General features: G+C 36.3%; 1 protein-coding gene across 2 annotated transcripts in view; it reads right to left on the reverse strand.

Moving 5' to 3' along the window:
* Positions 1-6,374, reverse strand: part of LOC126252013 (tektin-2) — a 74,971-nt gene extending 68,597 nt beyond the window's left edge. For both annotated transcript variants that reach the window (XM_049952796.1, XM_049952795.1), the window contains exon 1: positions 6,172-6,374. The gene's annotated coding sequence lies outside the window, so the exon portion shown is untranslated. The remainder of the gene's footprint in view (positions 1-6,171) is intronic.
* Between the last annotated feature and the right edge of the window lie 14,422 nt (positions 6,375-20,796).

Below are 20,796 nucleotides of genomic sequence, written 5' to 3' on the forward strand. Positions count from 1 at the left end.
CCACTAAACAATGTGTTTTTCTGGTAAATGGAATGCCACAGGTTACAACACAGTCCTAGGGCAACAAGGCACAATTTTCAAACATGATGTAATGTTCCAAAAGAACCAAATTCCAGCAGACAGGCCGTGTGGCTGATGATCTAATGGAAAGTGCTGGTCCCAAGGCAAACTGTAGTTAATCCTGAAAATGTTAGCACGATTTCTGGAATTATTCAGCAATTTCCACGAAAATCCATCTGAAGAATTGCAGCAGAGGCTGGTCTGAAGCATTCCAGCAACCAGAAAATATTGAAACAGAGCCTAATGTTTCCATTCAAAATCCAAAGTCACCAGGCCATACCTGTATGAACTGTGTGACAGAGGCCTAACTTTGTGAAGCAGGTTCTCACAACTGTTGACAAAGGATTTGATGCTGGCTACATCTGGTTTACAGATGAAGCACACTTCCACCTGAATGGAGCCAGAATAAACAAAACTGGCAATTTTAGGGTAATGAAAATCCCCATTTGCGGCAAGCAAAACCACTGTAATCTCCCAAAGTTACACTTTGGGCTGTGGTATGCAGCAGAGGCATTACTGGCCCTTTTTCCATGGGAGAAATGATCACTAGTGAACATTAACTTGAAATTTTGGAATACTTTGTCACCATTGGAGGATTAACAAGACAGAAAATGGTTCATGCAAGTTCGGGGTAGATTACATAGCATTGAGCACGTGTTTCACTTTCTGGATGAGTCCTTTGGGAATAGAGTCGTTGCATTGGATTATTGCAAATTTACTGGTGCAGGGATCGATCGGCTTCCATATTCACCAGATCTAACTCCTTGTGACTACTTATTTGGGGGACATTGAAAAACACTGTCTACCAGAGTCATCCCACCCTCCTGTTGAGACACTATGGGATGTAATGGCAAATTTCATTGTTTGCCTGCATCTACTCTGTACTGCAAGTGGTGGACATTACATTTTAAAAAGATTGTGATGTGACTGCAAAGTATGCTTGCAGAGGATGAGTTTAATTGCACGCACTGATACTATACAAGCTACACAGCCTACACCAACATCTGTTAGCACATTTTTTTTTAACTATTTTGAAACTTATGTATAAAATTCTTACAGCTTTCACAATAAACATACCTTTTGTTGCACTTGTGTATCAGTCTTAATTTTCAAGATATTTGATTTTGAAATCAGTAACAACCTCTTTGAGGTAGTAGATAAAACAGCATAGAGCAGGAGGAAGGTAAGTGCATTTTCTAGAGCAGCTGCCCCCTCCCCCTGCCCAGCCCACGCACACATCTTATACATATTGTAACTATTGGTATGAGTAGATTAGCTCTATTCATAATTTGATTTTACAGATATAGGACACAGTGGTTGTTCCTGCCTGTTAATGTATAATATGACTGATTCCACATCCATGAGGGCTCTCCTTCATGATGGAATTTGTGGAACATGACATGTGAATGAATGAAATGAGAAATAAATGAATGAAGGGCTTTCATAGATTAGAGAAGTGAACTCAAACGGGATGAGTGTTAATAGAAAAACAGATCAAACATGAAATGAAATCATATTTCAATGCACTGAAAAGGGGCAGGGGTGTCCTACTCAGAGGTGGTGTCTTCAGTGCGAAAAAATATGTAAGTCTCATTTTGAATAGTGTACTTCCAGGTAGTGTCAATACCAATATTACTGGATTATTGATCTTGAAGTGGAACCAAGAAGAGCAGTAAGCTCTTCAGGAAACTGTCATTTATTACAGTACATGAAGAGCCATGATCAGATATCCTAAATGAAGATGATAATTGAACAAGAGGCAGAGTAAGTTCAAAGTAAAATCTAAATTGTACTCACGAAAAGTGGCTAAAAATGAATAGTCAGGTGTTTGAGATAATTTCAGTATAGAAGATTGCAGGACTGGGAGACCAGACATTGACATCATCATCATCATCATCATCATCATCATCTTGAACAGGTTCCAGCCCTAGGCTGAATCTGTTTGGAACATAAGCCTCACCAGGTAGTTCTGTTTTCCCATCACCTTTCTGCATTCACTCTGGTCCAGTTCTAGCCTCTTTTTTTCAACACACTTATCCTAGCCTTTCTGCCATCTATCCCTTGGTCATTCTCTTCGCACTTCTATTTCATGTATTTTCTTGGGAATCGTCTTGTTTTTCACTTACTTTAAGTGCCCATACTACCTCAGCCTTGATGTTTCTATCCTGCTCTGCAAGGGTTCCTCTTTCGCTGTTTCCCTTGCCCTTTCATTCTTCATCCTATCTCTCCTTGTTATTCCCATTTGGCTTCTGACGGAATGTGTTTCACATGCCTCTAATCTGCTTACATCATACTAATTTCTATATATTACTTCTTTGCCTTTTTTTGGGACGTCTTTGTTCCAAACCAGGCTGCTAACACTTTACAGGAATGCTTTACCCATTTGCTATGTTCACTGATATCTTTCTCATTTCTTCCATTTTCCCGCTACCATGCTTCCCAAGCACTTGACACTTCCCACTTCCTTCAATCGTCCATCTCCTATCCTTATTCAACTAGTTGGTCAAGCTTTCTTTCTAGTTGTAACATGAATTTCACATTTGTTTACATTACATTTTGTTCCATACTGTCTCTCAGTTTTTTCCCAAGCATCTAGCGGTTCCTGAATCTCATCCTCCCTGTCTCCCCAGATCATCAAGTCATCTGCAAACACCATTGCTTTCATCTTGTCTTCTCCAGTTTTTTCTGCCACCTTAGTCGTAATCTCATAAAAGACTACAATGAAGAGGAAAGGTGACAATGCATTGCCCTGTTTCATACCACTCGTTTGCTGGAATCAAGCTGTCCTTTCATTTCCAACTTTCACACAACTCAGACTTCCACAATATATCTCAAACACTCTGCTTGTTGCCTCTTTTTCCACTCCCTTCTTTGTGTTGCTTCCCAGACCTTTCTTCTTTTTCTGCATCAAGAAAGGCCATCACCACATCTACACTATATTCCTAGTGATGCTCCTGAGGCTGCCTCAATGTGCATACGAGGTCAACAGTTGACATCCCAGGTCTGAAGCCATGCTGTTCCTCTCTCAATTTCTTCTTGAGACTTATTCAGTTTCTACTCTCCAGGATCTTTTCATATTCCTGGGCAAAGTGTGACTCTCCTGTAGTTTCTACAATAGGGACTAGACGTTGTTTACAAAATAAATGTGTTTCAATATAACACAGTAACAGGGAGCATATCCTTGACAAAAAGGGAGTAATGGATTGAAACATTTTGTGAAAAGAGTTTGTTAACACTTGTTTGTAACACTACACTGTTTCAAAAGGGGGATGGAATGCTGTGATGTTGAGGGTGTGCAAACATAAGTGAGTAATGCATTTATTGCTTATAGTCTGTACATTTGTTAGTCAATAGCCACTCACTGAACAAGATGGCACAGTGTGTAAGGCACTGGACTCACTCAGGAGGAATGAGATTCAAATCCCCAGACGATCACCTATATTTAAGTTGTCTGTGGTTGTCCCTTTCTTACAAACAAGATCATACTCAGTTTCATTCTTTCTGTATTCTCATTCAGTTCAAGCTTGTGACCTTTCACCACTTACCATATCACTACTGAAAAGTGCATGGCAGGGGGTACTTCCTAGTGTAACACATATTACAAGGTCTTCCCATTCCACTCTAAAACACAGCGCAGGAACAATGTCTGCTTAAACACCTGTAATTAGTCCAATATCATTTACTCTGTTCATATGAGAGTGATACACTGGGGGATGAAGTATAATTCTGAAATCTTCACTCAACACTGGTTCTCAAAACTTCACGAAGCAGGGTAGTTGACATCTATCATCAAGCTTCTGCCATTTTAAGTTTTTCATGATACTCTCCTGTGAGTCAAGTATACCTGTCCTTATATAATAATAATAATAATAATTATTATTATTATTAAATTCCAACGTGATCAGTAAGTGTCAAAGTTTTTATTTCTTCTCCATGAACCCTAATACTCTCTCCAAATCTGTCCGTGATTTCCTTCACAGTGTGATTGTTGTACAGACGGAACAACATAAGAGAGAGTCTTCAACCCTCTCACTCATTTTTCAGCCACTGCTTCCCTTTCATGTCCTTTGACTCACAACTGCAGTCTGGTTTCTCTAAAGGTTGAAAATAAGCTTTTGCTCCTTGTATTTTATCACTGATAATTTATTCCATTCCTCACTAAAAATGCACATAATTTTCTAAAAAGAACTGTGATTATGATAATTACTGTTATTATTATCACAGGTCTTTGAGGAAATTATGTGCATTTTTAATGAGGAATGGAATAAATTATCATGATAAAATAGAGGGAGCAAAATGTTATTTGCAACTTTTGTAGGAACCAGACTGCAGTTGTGAGTCAAAGCTCACAAAATGGAAGCAATAGTTGAGAAAGAAGTGAGAGTGTTGTAAACTATATCTCATGTTATTCAATCTGTAAAATGATCAGACTGTGTAGGAAACCAAGGACAGATTTGGAGACGGTACTAGTGTTCATCAAGAAAATAAAAACTTTGAGGTTTACTGATGACATTGAAATTCTCTCAATGAAGCAAAGGACTTGGAAGAATAGTTTAATGGAATGGATAGTGTCTTGGAAAGAGGTTGTGAGTACCAAGAAAAGTGAAAGAAAGGTAATGAAATGTAATGGAAATAAATCAGGCGATGCTGAGAGAATTAAATTAGAAGATGAGGACCCTGAGAGTAGTTGATGGGCTTTACTACTTAGGTAGGAAAACAATGGACGATGACAAAGGTAAAGAGCATGTGTAATATGTAAACTGGCTATAGCACGAAAAGCTTGCCTGCAATAGAGAAATATGCTAAAATGGAATACAAATTTAAGTGGTAGTAAGTCTGTTCTAAAAGTATTTATCTGAACTATAGCCTTGTATGGAAGTGAAATGTGGCTGGTAAAGAGTAAGGATCAGAAGAGAAAGGAAACTTTTGAAATGTGGTGGTACAGAGGAATGTGAAAAACTAGATTGATAGATCAGATAACTACTGAAGAGGCACTGATAAAACTGGGGAGGAAAGACCTTTATGAAACAACTTGCTTTAAAGAAGTAGTAAGATGAGAGACCATATCCTCACTCATCAAACAATAGTTAATTTGGAGATGGACAGAAGTGTGGAAGAGTAAACACTGCAAAGAGAATACAGTTAGTAAATTCAAATACAATAGTTACATGGAGATAAACAGATTTGCACTGGTTAGGATAATGGGAACATCTGGTTCAAACCAGTCTTCATATTAACAACTTGGACCAGTATGGAAGAAAATATAAATATTGTTTCATTAACATGCACAGAGCAGAATGTTTGCTTTTGCTTTATGCTCTTCCCATTGTCTATTATTATTTCAAATTTTAGATGTGGTATAAAAACTGGTGTTACACATACAATTATGAACTTTCCATTACTAAAATGAGAGTTATATAACAGTTATAGATTATTCTGCGAATACAGAAATTTACTTCAAGGGATCTGATACTGATCACTGTAAATTACAATAATGGCTTGAGTACTCTTTTTGCCTCAGTTTTCATTACTGGCAATAAATGTATATATCTTATAAATAAGTAATGACAGTTAAAAACCAACAAATCTACATCCAACAATATTATGAAAAGGACAGATTGCCACTCTCCATGTAGATGAGACACTGATTCACAGACATGCACAATGAAGACCTTGCTCCACATTTCAGCTTTTGGCCAAAAAGCCTTCTTCTGAAGTAGAAAACACACACTGCTTCAGAAGAAAGCCTTTTGGCCAAAATCTAAAATGTATAGCAGTATTTGTGTTGTGCTTGTCTGCAACTCCATGTCTCCTCTATACGGTGAGTAGCAATCTATCCTTTTCATAATATTGTTATTATTTCATCCTGATTTTATGAAGGCAATATGATGTTGATTTGTCAGCAGGCAAATTGCAGAAATTGAGCTGCAATTTTAACAAAGTAAATGTAATAAAAATGGGCACTAGTCACTTGAGAAAATCCTCAGTTCTAGATTTGTTAAAATATTCCAGCTTGAGGTGTCCAATTAGAAAGCAACAGAAGATATTTCTGTGCAAGAAAAAATGGTGGAAAAATGTGAATACTTTTAAAGCTTGCTTTCATGTGGTCACCTTTAATAAGAGTCCGTGTAAGATCTAGGCAGGGAGACCATGCAGCACAGCCTGTGGACATTAAAAACCATTTCTGTAAACTTTGTTTATGTAAACCAAACTGTTTCTCTCTCTTTTCTGTAATAATGCAATACAGTTCAAACTGTTTTTGAATATCACTGTTATTTTGGTCTTTAACTAAGTGCCAAAGATTTGTTGTTAAGTACTCAGGCTACCGGAACCAGGAAAGAGAGAGAGAGAAAAATTATATTTCACAAATCTACAAAAAACAATTTTATTTTCAAAAATGAATGAAATATAGTGCTTCAACTTTCATCATGATGCTTGGTAAATATTCATTGTTAATTATTTAGACTGTAATTTCCAAATTTTGAAACATAACTCGTAATTTATGTTTCTGAGCCCACTAAATTGAATTTCCAACCACTCTGTGAAGAAGCTTGTACAGTTTACAATAACAAACTGTACAGTAGATAAATATGCAATACAAAACAATTTCATTACATACCACTCCAAAAGCTAGGAAGACTGAAGACATTTACATGGCAAATTTAACAAAACACTCACTAGTACACACCACTTAATTACTAAAACAGTAATACTACAATATGTTAAATTATCTTGAAATAGATAACTTGAAAACTATGGATCAGGTCCCTGCAAATATATAACTGTTATCAGACCACCTATGTAAATACAATTATCAGAGAACATATGGATAAACTGGAAAGTTTAATTATTTATATATTAATAATATGAATATTCTATTCTTTGTGAGTATATGAAATGGAGACCAACATATCCCATCCTGACTGGCTTCAGCAAGTGTAGTTAAACTTGTCAAATTAGACTGAAACAGTGAGCTCTGTACCAAACCCAAACAAGTGTTCTGTTACCATGGTAACAAACTCTGTAAATATTGTGTTGATAGAGAGAAAATTCTCTCATGTTTCACATACATGTGTGTATTCATTCTTTTTTAATAGGTAACAGATATTGGTTTCATGTATTAATTCAAACAATAAAAGTGTTGTGATTATGCCAGTTATAAAAGTTGAAATAAGAACATAACAATTTTTACTGTCATGCTCAGTATTTTATATTTATTCTGGTTTAAATACACTTGTATTGAGCAAGTGTTACTAAATTAACCCTGCTACATGTATTGTTAGATTTTGGCAAAAGATAAATGCAAAAACAAATCTTTTGAATGCTGTTTCCTCAAATTATACCTATAAATACTTTACTCAGTTACAAATGAGGTGAAAACAGATATTTAATTGACAACTACTGCTGCAGTGTTGATAAATAATCCAGCAAGTTGTAAGTCACTATTTCTATATTTGTACAAAGGAAGTTAGCTTGTTATTAATTCTCTAAGGACACATACTGTAATCCAACAAGCATTCAAATCATTTGGTGTGCATTTACTGGAAATACTTCATAAGCAATCATAAAAACCTAAATTTACTTTATTACTAAAAAAATTGCATATTTGCTAATTTAGAGGTGTATATTAGTGAACCTTATTATATTATGTTAATGAATACTGTATGCATCCCTCCACTTCTCATTTAAGTTAGTCTTGAATATATTCTTTTTCTTCACATTTTGTGTAAATCACATGAGGAATGCTAGTCTTGCAAGCTTTGCAGGAGAGCTTCTGTGATGTTTGGAAGGTAGGAGATAAGGAACAAGTGGCAGGAGAGGTGTGAGAACACATTGTGAGTCATACTCGGGTAGTTGAGTCGTAGAACATTGCCCACGAAAAGCAAAGGTTCTGAGTTCGAGTCTCAGCCCGCACACAGTTTTAATCTGCCATGAAGTTTCAGTAACCATGTTGTTCACAAGTTAAACAATGGAAACTCCAGGGACGAACATCAACAATGTAAGAAGCTTGCTACTCACCATGAAGATGACATGTCACATTGCAACCAGGCATACTTAAGACAGTTGTGCCTGTCTGCAAATTAACGTTCATCTTTTCTTACATAGTTCACAAGCTAATACATATAGTTTACTTGGAAGACTTTGCCTGCTTGTACGGGATTTATAAAGCTTATATAGTGCAGTGCAAAAAATTCAACAGGGGCCCCTGTAGGCATAAGGCAACGAACTGACAATCTCTGCAAATTAATGGGAAAACAAATATCACTTACTAGCCATCCTTCTAAACATTACATGTTTATCTACAGTCAACAATAGAAATGCTTTGTCACAAGTATGAAAAATAATCATTTTAACTGTTTTCATCATATTGTTCCACAAATATCAAGTAAGCAGTGATATAAAGAACAATATATTTGGTTTAACTGATGAAGCAGCAGCTTTCCTAATAATTTTATAGGTTCAGTTATATGCTACATAAGTGCAGACAGATTGCACCAGTCAAATGATGATAAATTGTTAATACAATCTACAGAATTAATATGAGAGTTGCCCCTCTCTGTTATACTATACCTTGACTTGTTCCACAACTCTGAAACTCTTCTTCATGAAGAGGTCTACAGGTTGCCATAAATGAAGTGTCAGGGATTGTCAATTTTAGAGGTTTTTTTTTTTTTATTTTTTAACACTCTCTCTCTCTCTCTCTCTCTCTCTCTCTCTCTGTGTGTGTGTGTGTGTGTGTGTGGCCTAACTGTGGTAAGTAAGGTTGGTTGTGGTGAATGTAGTAGTGTGGGGAAAGGAGGGGGGCAGCAGGGTGGGATATACAAGGGGATAGCAGAAGAGGGAAGGACAAGAATATGTGAGCTACAGGCAGAGGTGGTGTCGTAGTGAGGAGCAGAGTTGAGGGAGGTTGCTATAGAAACAATCAAATATTGATTTATTTGTTTGTGCTTGTTGCAGGTTTCAAACAATATGTACCCTCAGTTGGTATATGACACACAATAAAACACTGCTCCTATGTTTCATACATCAGACAAAACTTGTTAGCTTCACTCGAGTGGCAATTGCAATGTACTTCTTGTTAATATTGGTACTAAGAACATCTTTTATATTGTTATGGTGTGATCATTTATTTGCAATGTAATAGTTTCAGTTCCATTGATTATGCAGATTAATACCAAAAAATTTACAGTTATACTTTTACGTACAATAAATGAATATTTTCCCATTTTTGTGTAAGGGGACTTAGTTTATGTTTCCTAGGAAACTATATTGACCAATCTACCCTGTTTTCACCATATATTCATTCACTGCAATTTTTAAATGTCGTCTTTTGTAATTTGGTGGACTATAAGAGATGCCACTTTTAATACATTGTTATCTTCTTTTATTTCCCTGACAGTGAAATTTAACACGCATAAGTTGATACCCTATAGGCATCATTCCGTTTGAAGTTACTGTACATGAACTGTAATGTAATGAATACATACAGCAGATACATGATGCACAGTTGCTTTATGTAATATACATTTTGTATATATATAATTATACTTTTATTGTTATTTCTAATGTCTGCAAAAGCAATCGATTTGAAGATTCTATGAAAAATATGCAAATTAATTAATTAATATGTGAATATAGCATCACAAAGTCTAAAACGAATACAGGTGTCCTATTTGTAATACAATAATGTTTCACTCCTGTTTCAGTCAGCTTTGTTTATTTTTCAATGTATTTTATATGGCAGTTTCTTGAATTGCATCATCCACAACTTTTCCTCTTTCATACAATTATCACCCATGTTACATTTCAGCTTATTGAACTGTGGCAATTCTGGAGAATCTAGGACAACTATTTCTCATTTATTTATACTCCACATTGCATCTGAGATAGATGGAAAAGGCGAAATGGGAAAAGTACATGAAAATCGCTCTGCTTCATAAAAATCAGGACCTAGATGTAGTGTCACAGTAAGATATCCACAGGGAATAGTCTTATGATAACAATCATGAGCAATATGAAAGCAAGGCAACAGTCTGTGAAATGAACTGCTGAACAATTTGAATGTATCCAAGATATTACATTTGATAGATTAATAAAGATTCAACAAAAAAGACTAATATAGCAGAAAGATTGCCAAAATTTCTAGTTACCATTTAAACACGAGGGCATTCTATGACTACATTCTAAAAGGAAGCATGGAGATATAATCAGTTTGATAAATAATGCACCTTAACTGTTGATCACAACATTCAACACAAAAGGAAAACAGATTTTACAAACAGAAGTCTTCAAGCCTTCTGGTGGATATAGGGTATTGCTTCAGTTTAACAAATAATATTAATACTGCAATTTAACTCTGATATCTGTATCAGACCTCTACCAAAGACTATGCTCCTTATTTTTACAGATTAAGTATTTATACGATTCTTTTGCTGTTCAGAATAAGACTCCAGTACTGTAGTGCAGATTTACTTCTGTTATTACAAGAAATTATACACCATATAGGTGAACACTAGTTTTTTAACAACATTAAACAATGGGATGGAATAACAATATGAATTAGGACAGACCAGTAAAACCCTGATTCTTCAAAGAATCAAACTTCTGTGTGCAAAACTACTTTAAACTTCTGTTTACTTTACAAATGAGTTAATGTGCTAAATATTTCACATTAAGGATGTAAGTGAGACAATGTGTAGAAAAATGTTTTAAATTATGGTTAAAGTTTGTTGGAAGTTGCCAAGTGCTCTCATTGTCAAATACTAGGTTAGTCTACGTCATTTGTACATCGTGAGCTATGCTGATTCAAGACACACATTCAGTTTCTAAATGTAATACTTGTCTTACTGTGTTAAGCCTTTAATGTAAGAGCATGAGCAGAGTCTGACAGCATTTTAAATTTGGTCAGTAATTATATGAAATCCTGAAATTCAAATTTTTGTTACCCTGGAAGCCATTAGATACGCAAGCATCACCTGAGTCTGCACACCACGAACCCAGTGTGGAGGTGACCGTGGCGCTCTCTCTCTCTGTCTCTGTGTGTGTGTGTGTGTGTGTGTGTGTGTGAGAGAGAGAGAGAGAGAGAGAGAGAGAGAGAGAGAGAGAGAGAGTGTCCTAATTCATATTTTTATTTGTACTGTAGCAGACCAGGACACACAATAATGAAGAGATCCGTTGATACCTTACCTATGAAACTGTGATCCATATTTTGTTTTACCATGATGTATGGAATTATGTTTTGTCAGTTTACTGATGAATATGTTGCAATTTATTACTGCACAGATAACGTTTCATTAAAAGTATAATAATTATGTTGAGTGTACTGAAAACGTACTTGTATTTTATATTTCAAAAGTGATTTGCGACAATTTTTACACTAAATGCAACCACGTGTTGATACGAGGTAACAAAAATCTTAGTATAATTTATGACTCAGTAATTGCATCTATAATTAGAAGTAACATCTTTGCATTGTGATTATAAATTTTTAGATTTTTCTGATGAACGCTTTCTATATTGCATGATTTTATGTAATTAATCTCTGCATCAGGATAGTGTTATTCATAAATTTGTATGTAAAGAACAGCCATGTGACCCAGGACTGGAGCAACTGAATTACATTCTCTGCCAGGGTTTCGACTACCTCTCAACCTGCCCTGAAATGAGAAATGTCCTACCCATTATCCTTCCTACTCCTCCTGCAGTGGTATTCTGCTGCCCACCGAACCTACACAATATCCTCGTCCATCCATACAGAGCCCCTGCTCCCAACCCCTTGCCTCATGGCTCATGTCCCTGTAATAGATCTGGATATTAAGACCTGTCTCATACATCCTCCCACCACTGCCAACTCCAGTCCAGTCACAAATATCACCTATCCCATCAAAGGCAGGGCTACCTGTGAAACCAGTCATGTGATCTCCAAGCTAAGCTGCAGCCAGCAGAATTCGTGGTTATGTGTGTGCTGAGTTGTGGTCAGTGTGTGTGTCTCTATTTTTGACAAAGGCTTTGTTGGCCAAAAGCTTATCTTGTGACAGTCTTTTTGTTGTGTCTATCTGCAACTCAGCATCTCTGGTATATGGTGAGTAGCAACTAACCTTTTCATAATATTGGCAGACAGCTCTCAAATGCATTTGTTGAGCTGAGGGATTATGAGAAGCATATCAAATAAACCTCAAATATATCAGATGGAATAATGTTTTGGGTTAACTCCTCTTTATGAAAGGAAGTGTTCAATACTCAAAAACACACTGTAACAATATTATATGATGCTCACCCATGATTGTCTTGTTGACAATCTGTTTAAGGAGTTGCACATTCTGACTATTGTTTTGCAGTATATTTGTTGGAAATAATCCACTACAGTTCAAAAGGAACAATGAAATACATATTTACAACACTAGAAGGAAAAATGACATTCATTACTCCACTAAGGTTGTCTTTAGCACAAAAGGGTACATAATGCGGCAACAAAAATTTTTGATAACTAACCCTGACATAAAATGTCTAACAGAAATTAACGAAAAAATTGATAACAAACTTTTATCCTTGACAACTTCTTCTATTCTATAAAATAATTTCTATTATTGTAATGTAAAAAATGTGGCAGGTAGGAATACACACACACACACACACACACACACACACACACACACACACAGGCAGGCAGGCAGGCAGGCAGACAGAGAGAGCGAGCTTATAAATATTCAGCATGTAACCATATGTACAAATTAATTTACAATGTGTATGTAAAGTGGCTCATTCCATGAATTATGATTTATTGAGCAAATGATCCATGGAACATGAAACTAACTACGAAAACAAAAGACTGTAATATAGAATCATTTTCATTATTTATTGCCTTTGTGGGTTCTTATTGAGATTGTATCATGGCTGAAGTGGGTCACTGGCAATTATAATTCTTAAGGGTACAGCTGAAGTGTGTGGCCAAGTTTACACAGCATAACCTGCACAGATAGGACTATACAGAGCTATATGTTAACCACTGGAAGTTGAATGTAAAATCTCTTTGTATATGAAATGTTTGAAGTTTCTATGTACTTTCATGAAATTGTTTTAAAGGGCTTCATTATCATTGTTGACTATAAAATTTGTTTATTGATAAAATACACTTTTATTGCAATTTTAGCAATAAGACAATCATCAAGTGAAGTTCTTTGAACCTGCAGACCCTGAACGTACATACAAAATTGCAATTATATAACTGCCATGCGCACAGCAGTTATATAATAAAATGACATATTATTCATTTTATGCTTCAGCACATGTAAAAACTTAAAAAAAAAGACATGTAAGTATGTCATCTCCACAACTTTATGTTCAGTTTTTAATTAAAAACACTTCTACATTAATCGAGACTGAGACTCTGTAGCGCGACTGCTACGGTCGCAGGTTCGACTCCTGCCTTGGGGATGGATGTGTGTGATGTCCTTAGGTTAGTTAGGTTTAAGTAGTTCTAAGTTCTAGGGGACTGATGACCACAGATGTTAAGTCCCATAGTGCTCAGAGCCATTTGAGACTCTGTACATAATAAAAATGAGATCATTTACACGCAGTGTTATTGTTGCTATAATCTTTTACATAAATTACATCAAATAACTACACATATATAGTGTATTAACTGCCATTAACTGACTTTCTGTCCAGACACAAAAGTGATGTTGCTTCAATCAAATGATGCAATGCTCTTCAGACCACAAAACTAGAAGTAGTGTGAATTGATGAGCTATCAAACACTAGCACAAATCTTGAACACTGAAGAATACACACACACACACACACACACACACACACACACACACACACACACACAAACCAGGGAATACAGAGCGTATTATCATTTAATGTATTTTTACAAATACAAATACTTCAGTCACCTCCAATTTTAACATCATGGTCATTTTTGTGAAGTGTTTGTGGGAGGAAGTAGTATGATCATGTTGTTGTTGTTTATCACCCAGAATTAAATAATCAGAAACTCTCAAGAACACTGCACCTCACCCAATTAACAACAAAAGGAGCTTATTTCTTGAGAAAGGGAAGCAAATCATTTCAAATTTAATAAGTTGCCTGTTAAGTCATTACAGGTTCTCACAAACACTTGGGGCATTTCCAACTCTGCTCTGAAATGATGTAGACAAATTTGAAAGTATTTAATGGGAGTATTATGCACGTTAATATTACATGAAATATTACTGAAAATATTTTTTAATAATGTTTATTTAACATAAAATAGACTATTAAAATGTAACATATAACAAGACTTCTTAGTTTCTATCCCAATTATAAAAAGCTTATATTAATTTTAAAATATTTTTCTCACATAAAAATACCAGTTAATCACAGAATACATCTCCTGTCACCTCAAATTTGTCTGTAAAAAATGTCAAAGAATATTGTTCTTCCAGATTTGTCAGAGGCACTAATGACACTGCTGGTACCCTCCTCGAGCCACTCATAGATATGCAGCACCTTGTGTATGGTAGAAGTTTTCATGTATAGATCCACTGTATATTATTGAACAAATGATAACAAACTAGATCTGTTGTATTGACTAGTTCTTTAAGAGACTTCCACATAAAAAAAAAAAAAAAAAAAAAAAAAAAACATACAACTGCAATGTCACATGATTTAACATAGATAAGTACACTTACTATACTAATAATGCCTCACTGGCAAGTAACATATTTACAAAGCAGCCATGTGACTTAAACAACAATAACTCACTTCCCTATAAATGGGTCTTACAACTTTTATAATGAATTACAAAATTACAATATGTCTATTACACTGCCCACATTCTTAGTGCTATAGATGATCGATCACACATTGACTCTTATCACATTTTGATATCATTTTGATAAAAGAGTGATTCAAATGATCTATGGAACAAACTAATCAATGAGACAGCAAACATGAGACAAAAGAAGAGCCTTCTTGCATTCAAAATGGCCATTCATCATCATCATCATCATCATCATCATCATCATCATCATCATCATTTATTGCACATGCAGATAAACAGGCCATTTAGGCCAACGGTAGAAGACAAAATATACAAATACATAAACATAAAGCATAACAAAATGATCAACGCATCCAGTCCACAAATCATGAGTAAATACTCATAGAGCAGTAAAATCACAAAAATTGATAACATATGCTTGCCCATTTGATTTCAAAGAATTATTTCATTTTTTTGTTGGGTGATTGCAATTACTATCTAAATTCCTGATGATATATCAATGAAAGTAACCAGTTTTTGAAAATGTAGTGTAATTGGTTAGATAAAAAAATCTACTCAGGAAGTGGCAACAGGAGAACACATATACAAAGGTATTAAAGTTCAATCCTTTGTACATGTGTTCTCTTGCCACTGTTTGGTGAGCAGACTTTTTATCTATCCAATTACATTATAAATTCCTAGGGAAATATATGACAAGAAAATACTGTGTGATGATATCTGTTTCAGTTCCAAGAAGTCTACACATTAGAGTCTGATGACATACAATGTATCATGCTTACATTATAACAGCATAAAATAAAACACACAGATAATTAACCGACAAGTAATACTGATGACAAATGGTATTGTTTGCTACAACTAAGAACCTTTAAGCTTCTACAATTGTTTCATAAGGCACGTATATTTTTTTCCATACAGTGTATGTAATTCTGATGATAAACTGTTGAGCAAATGCATTTATCATTATACATCAGAGTAACAGTTTGAATGAAGAATAAACATTAATAGCATATGAGATAGGAAAGTTATGTCTACCTATCAACTGCTCAAGCAGACACTGTTGGAGAAGGGTCGATATAAATTAATATAACTTTCCAGCTCTTTTACTTCACACAGTTGACAAATTATTTCATCGATTCTGCCACCTCACCATGCGTGTTTTGGCATGAGCATAGTTATATAACCAAAACCAGTCACCAAGTAGAAATAAATAATGATGTTACCTGTTTTAAGATAATGTTTTGATTATCAGTTACTGAAAGCTCAAATCTGTGTGTTGCTTAAGTATTTCCTCTGGTCACTAACCAACCTTTGTTATCGAACAATACTGTACGACATTACTACCAACTGATAAATACTGTATTTCATTTACCTGTGCTGTGTTCAAACTGTATGTGCTAGAATGAGTGCTGGAGCAGAACAAGATCCTTCTGATAGCACTTATGATTCCTCTTAGGAGAATAAATTCACAGTGCACACTGTCCATAGGAAAATAACAAGAAAACTGTAGCCAGGAAGGGGGTGGGGTTTGGACATCTGTATGAATTGTAGAGGAAGAACAAGATTTGCCTGCAGTCAGATGGATGCAAGTTGCAGTAATTATGCAAAGGTGAACACTGCTTAGGACAGGCTAGCATAGAGCTTATTCCCTCTGTCACACTCCTCTTTCTGTAGTAGTCCACAGTTTATTGTTAAATCAATTTCAGAGTATATGGTGATACATGTGTTTAGAAGTAGATGTAATGTGGAGTTCACATGAAGTTTAGAGATATCTGTTTATACTTATCAATTGATAATGGTCACAGAGAACAAAATCTGTTGTTTATGTTAAGCCGTACACAGAATGTCCCAGGAGGAATGGTCAATGTTCAAGAACATGAAATGAACGATTATTCAAAGTGCAAAAGCCTAGTAAACACTGACTTTAAAATGCATACCTTAAGAGCTATGATCACTTGTTCATCTCTGCTAATGTGAAACACATCTCTTCTACTGAATAAGTGCCCATAACTCTCAAGGTATGCACTTTAGAGCCCATGTTTACTGGACTTTTTTTACTTCGAATGATCTCCCCTCTTATACCCTGGAGTACTGAAATTTCCTCTTCGGACAACCTGTAGACATCTGTCTAATAACTGAACTCTATTAAAGAATGTCTGCACAAAAATGTGACTGCAGTTACACAAGTGAAGGACATGAAAGGAAGTAGTAGCTGAGAAGACGACCATCGTCAACGAATATGGCGGCGACCTGGGGAGAGGTCCCATTCTTACAATATTCTGGAGAGCTACTGTGGTGTTACTCCTGGTGTCAAAGTGTGGGAAGCCAATGCGTATCACTTCAGGTCATGGCTGATAATGATTGTGGGAACTCTGACGGAGACCATAGATTACTGGTGGGATAATGGAAAATGAATCAGTGTGTGAAAAATAGAAAACAGAAGAAAATGGTGAGGATACAGGATCAGAAACTGAAGGAGAGTGAAAGTGCCGAGAAGTACGGAGAATTAATCACACAAAAATTTCCAAAAGAAGTTTTCTGCAATGTAGAAAAAGAATGGAGTTTATTGAAAGAGACTTTAGTCGAAGCAACACAAAATGTATGTGGTAGAACATCTGGAAAGGAAAAAGTAAGACAGGCAAGTTGGTGGGATGATACCACAATCCAAGCAGTTAAAAAAAAATGGAGCATGGAGAAAATGGTGGAAAACTAAAAATAACAAGGACCATAAAAGATATACAGAGGAAAAGAAGACGTGCAAAGAAATAGTGGAAACAGCAAGGAAAAAGGCATGGAAAGAGTTTACAAAAAAATTGAAGAAGATGTAAACAGCAATAAGAAAATGTTCTATAAAATGATGAAAAATAAAAGGAAGGCTTCTGAAGTACCAGTAAAGATGGAAACAGAGGATGGTACTGTGATTGAAGATCCAGGGAATATAACAGATCTCTGGAGAGAACCTTTTAAGAAACTGTTAAACGCTGAGAAGCATGTACATGAGGAAACAACAAATAGTGGAGAAACTGAGAGAAGTTGGGAAGCGGAAGTAGGACAAATTACTCGGGATAAAATGTAAATAGCTGTGAAGAAGATGAATGGGGGGAAAGCCCCAGGACCTGATAAGTATCTGTGGACAAGATAAGAGCAGCAGGTTCAATGGGAATGCAGTGGCTGTAAAGAGTACTGCCAAGTGACGATTGGCAAACAGGAGACAAGTTCCCGTCTTCAAAAAAACGGAATAAAAGACTTTGTAAAAACTACAGAGGAATAACCCTTATGAGTCATACAGCCAAGATTTTTGAAAGAATTTTACTAAATTGAATAAGTGAAAAGATAGAAAAGGACCTGAGTGAAGAACAGCATGGGTTTAGGGTAGGAAGAAGCATGATCTACCTGATGTTTTCTATCCGTCAACTGACGGAAAAAAGTTGGGAGTATAAAAAAAAGGTGATAATGGTTTTTATAGACACAGAAAAGGCGTATGACTCAGTTAACAGGGAAAGACTCTGGGAAGAAATGAAGAAGATAGGTGTAGAAGATAGATACATAAAATACAATATACAGAGGAGACAATTGTAGAATTAGAACATCACTGGGGAACTCTAAATACTTCTAAATAAGACAAGGACTTAAACAAGGAAGTATTCTATCCCCTGCACTTTTTAGTGTTGTGATGAATGGAATGAAAAGGGCAGTTAAAGATATAGTAACAGAAAAAGGCAAATAGATGATTTTTGCAGACGATAAAGAGGTAGATGTACAGTTACAAGTTGATGTGTGGAAGGTAATAATGGAAAGGTATGGATTAAAAATAAATAAAGATAAGAGGGAAGTAATGGTGTTTGGAAGAGACAAAGGGATAAACAGGAATATTACTTTGAATGGAGAACCCCTCAAAGTGGTAGACAGTTTCACTTATTTAGGGAGTGAAATGTCTAGTGATGGAAGAATAACCAACGAAATTAATGGGAGGTTACTGAAGGGAGGCAATTTCTACTGCCGGCCGCTGCGGCCGAGAGGTTCTAGGCACTTCGGTCCGGAACCGTGCTAGTGCTATGGTCGCAGGTTCGAATCCTGCCTCGGGCATGGATGTGTGTGATGTCCTTAGGTTCGTTAGGTTTAAGTAGTTCTAAGTCTACGGGACTGATGACCTCAGATGTTAAGTCCCATAGTGCTCAGAGCCAGTTTCTACTAAACAATGAAACACCTGATTTGGAATAAGGAAGTTTCAGAAAAAGCAAAACTCCTTATGTATAATAGTTATTATTTCCCTATTGTCACCTATAGAGGAGAAACCTGGACAATGACAGAAAGGGACTAAAGCAGACTGCAAGCAGGGAAAATGAAATTTCTCAGAGCAGTTAAGGGAAAAACAAGTATGGCCAGAGTAACGAATGTAAATATTAGAAATGAAATGAAATGATCGTATGGCATTGTTGGCCGGGAGGCCCCATGCGGGGAAGTTCGGCCGCCGTATTGCAAGTCCTTTTTAGTTGACGCCACTTCGGCGACTTGTGAGTCAATGATGATGAACACACAACACCCAGTCATCACGAGATCCCTGACCCCGCCGGGAATCGAACCCGGGACCCCGTGCGCGGGAAGCGAGAATGCTACCGCAAGACCACGAGCTGCAGACGTAGATATAGAAAGGACCATAAACAAGAAAGTATGAGAAAAAAAGAGATTAAGATGGCACAGGCATGTTAAGAGGATGTGTGGGCAGAGACTACCCAAAATTGTGGAAGAACTAAAGATGGATGGAAAAAGACCAAGAACACGGTGGAAAACGGGAGTGAGAATATCTGTGGAAAGGAGAGGTGTGACCTGACAACTAGTGGAGGAAGAAACGTGGTTGGGGGACTGAGCCAAATGGAGAGGAGTCGTCAGCACCCAGACCCGGCAGTAGCTGGATAAAACAAACAAACAAACAACAGGTTTCCAGGATGTCAAGCACCAGTTACACCAACTGAGAGGCAGCTTGGCACAGGAGAGAATAAGACAGCATTACAACACCCTTCCCAACTGAATCAGTACATGCATCCAGGCCAGAAGGGGTGCAATGTCATATTCATAAGTAGGCTCATGCTGACAATTTCTTAGTAAACTAGAATTGATTTTATAATGACTGAAATAACATCACATATCCTCTCAAGCCACAGAGTTATTTCTTTTCCTCCTCCCCTTCTGGTTGATTCACTTCTTTTGACAGGTAGAATGCAACTAAGTTAAAAGGGGACAGAACAGGAGGGGAAATCCCCTTACTGCTGACTGAGACACATAAGAACTACCTCAGTTTTCAGAACTGCTAAGTTGTTTCCTTATGGAGGATTAGAAAGGAATGCTAGAATTACTCAAACCCCAGGATGAAAGGGCGCTACCGTCTGTGACGTTGAGACGAGACGGTTGAGAGGAAGGTATCAGAGAGTTGGATAACATTGCAGACAATGTTCTTTTTGTCTGAGCTAACCAGGCACAACTCGAAGACATGCCCTCATGGCTTCAATTCTGCCAGAACCATTTTCCTACTTTTCATACATCACAGAAGCTCCTATACAGTAGAGCTCTGCTGGATTACCAACTGTTGAAGAAAGCATATTGTGGAGAAGTGGCTTACTGTTAGACACAGCCAATGCATTGTTTCCAGTCTTTCAGTCTGCAGCCAATTGGGTGCTAGGTATGTTTTCTCTCTTACATAATGCAAATGATTTTGCTTACTAATGACAAGCCTTTAATTAGCACTTTTTGCCTTCTTTACTGATCTGAAAAAGATTGCTAACAATTGAAACTGGTTATTAGGCTTATAGTAGTCATTGTTATGATTAATAATTAAAATTATTATAAAATAAATAAAGGATTACCAAGGAGTGTGTTACACAACAATATTGAAGACAGCACAACCAAATGACAAAGTAGAGACAGTGAACACTAAGGTGTACCACGGTACTTAAGTATTTTACACCCCCTAG

This window comes from Schistocerca nitens, chromosome 4 (assembly GCF_023898315.1).
Source record: "Schistocerca nitens isolate TAMUIC-IGC-003100 chromosome 4, iqSchNite1.1, whole genome shotgun sequence".
NCBI lineage: Eukaryota > Metazoa > Arthropoda > Insecta > Orthoptera > Acrididae > Schistocerca > Schistocerca nitens.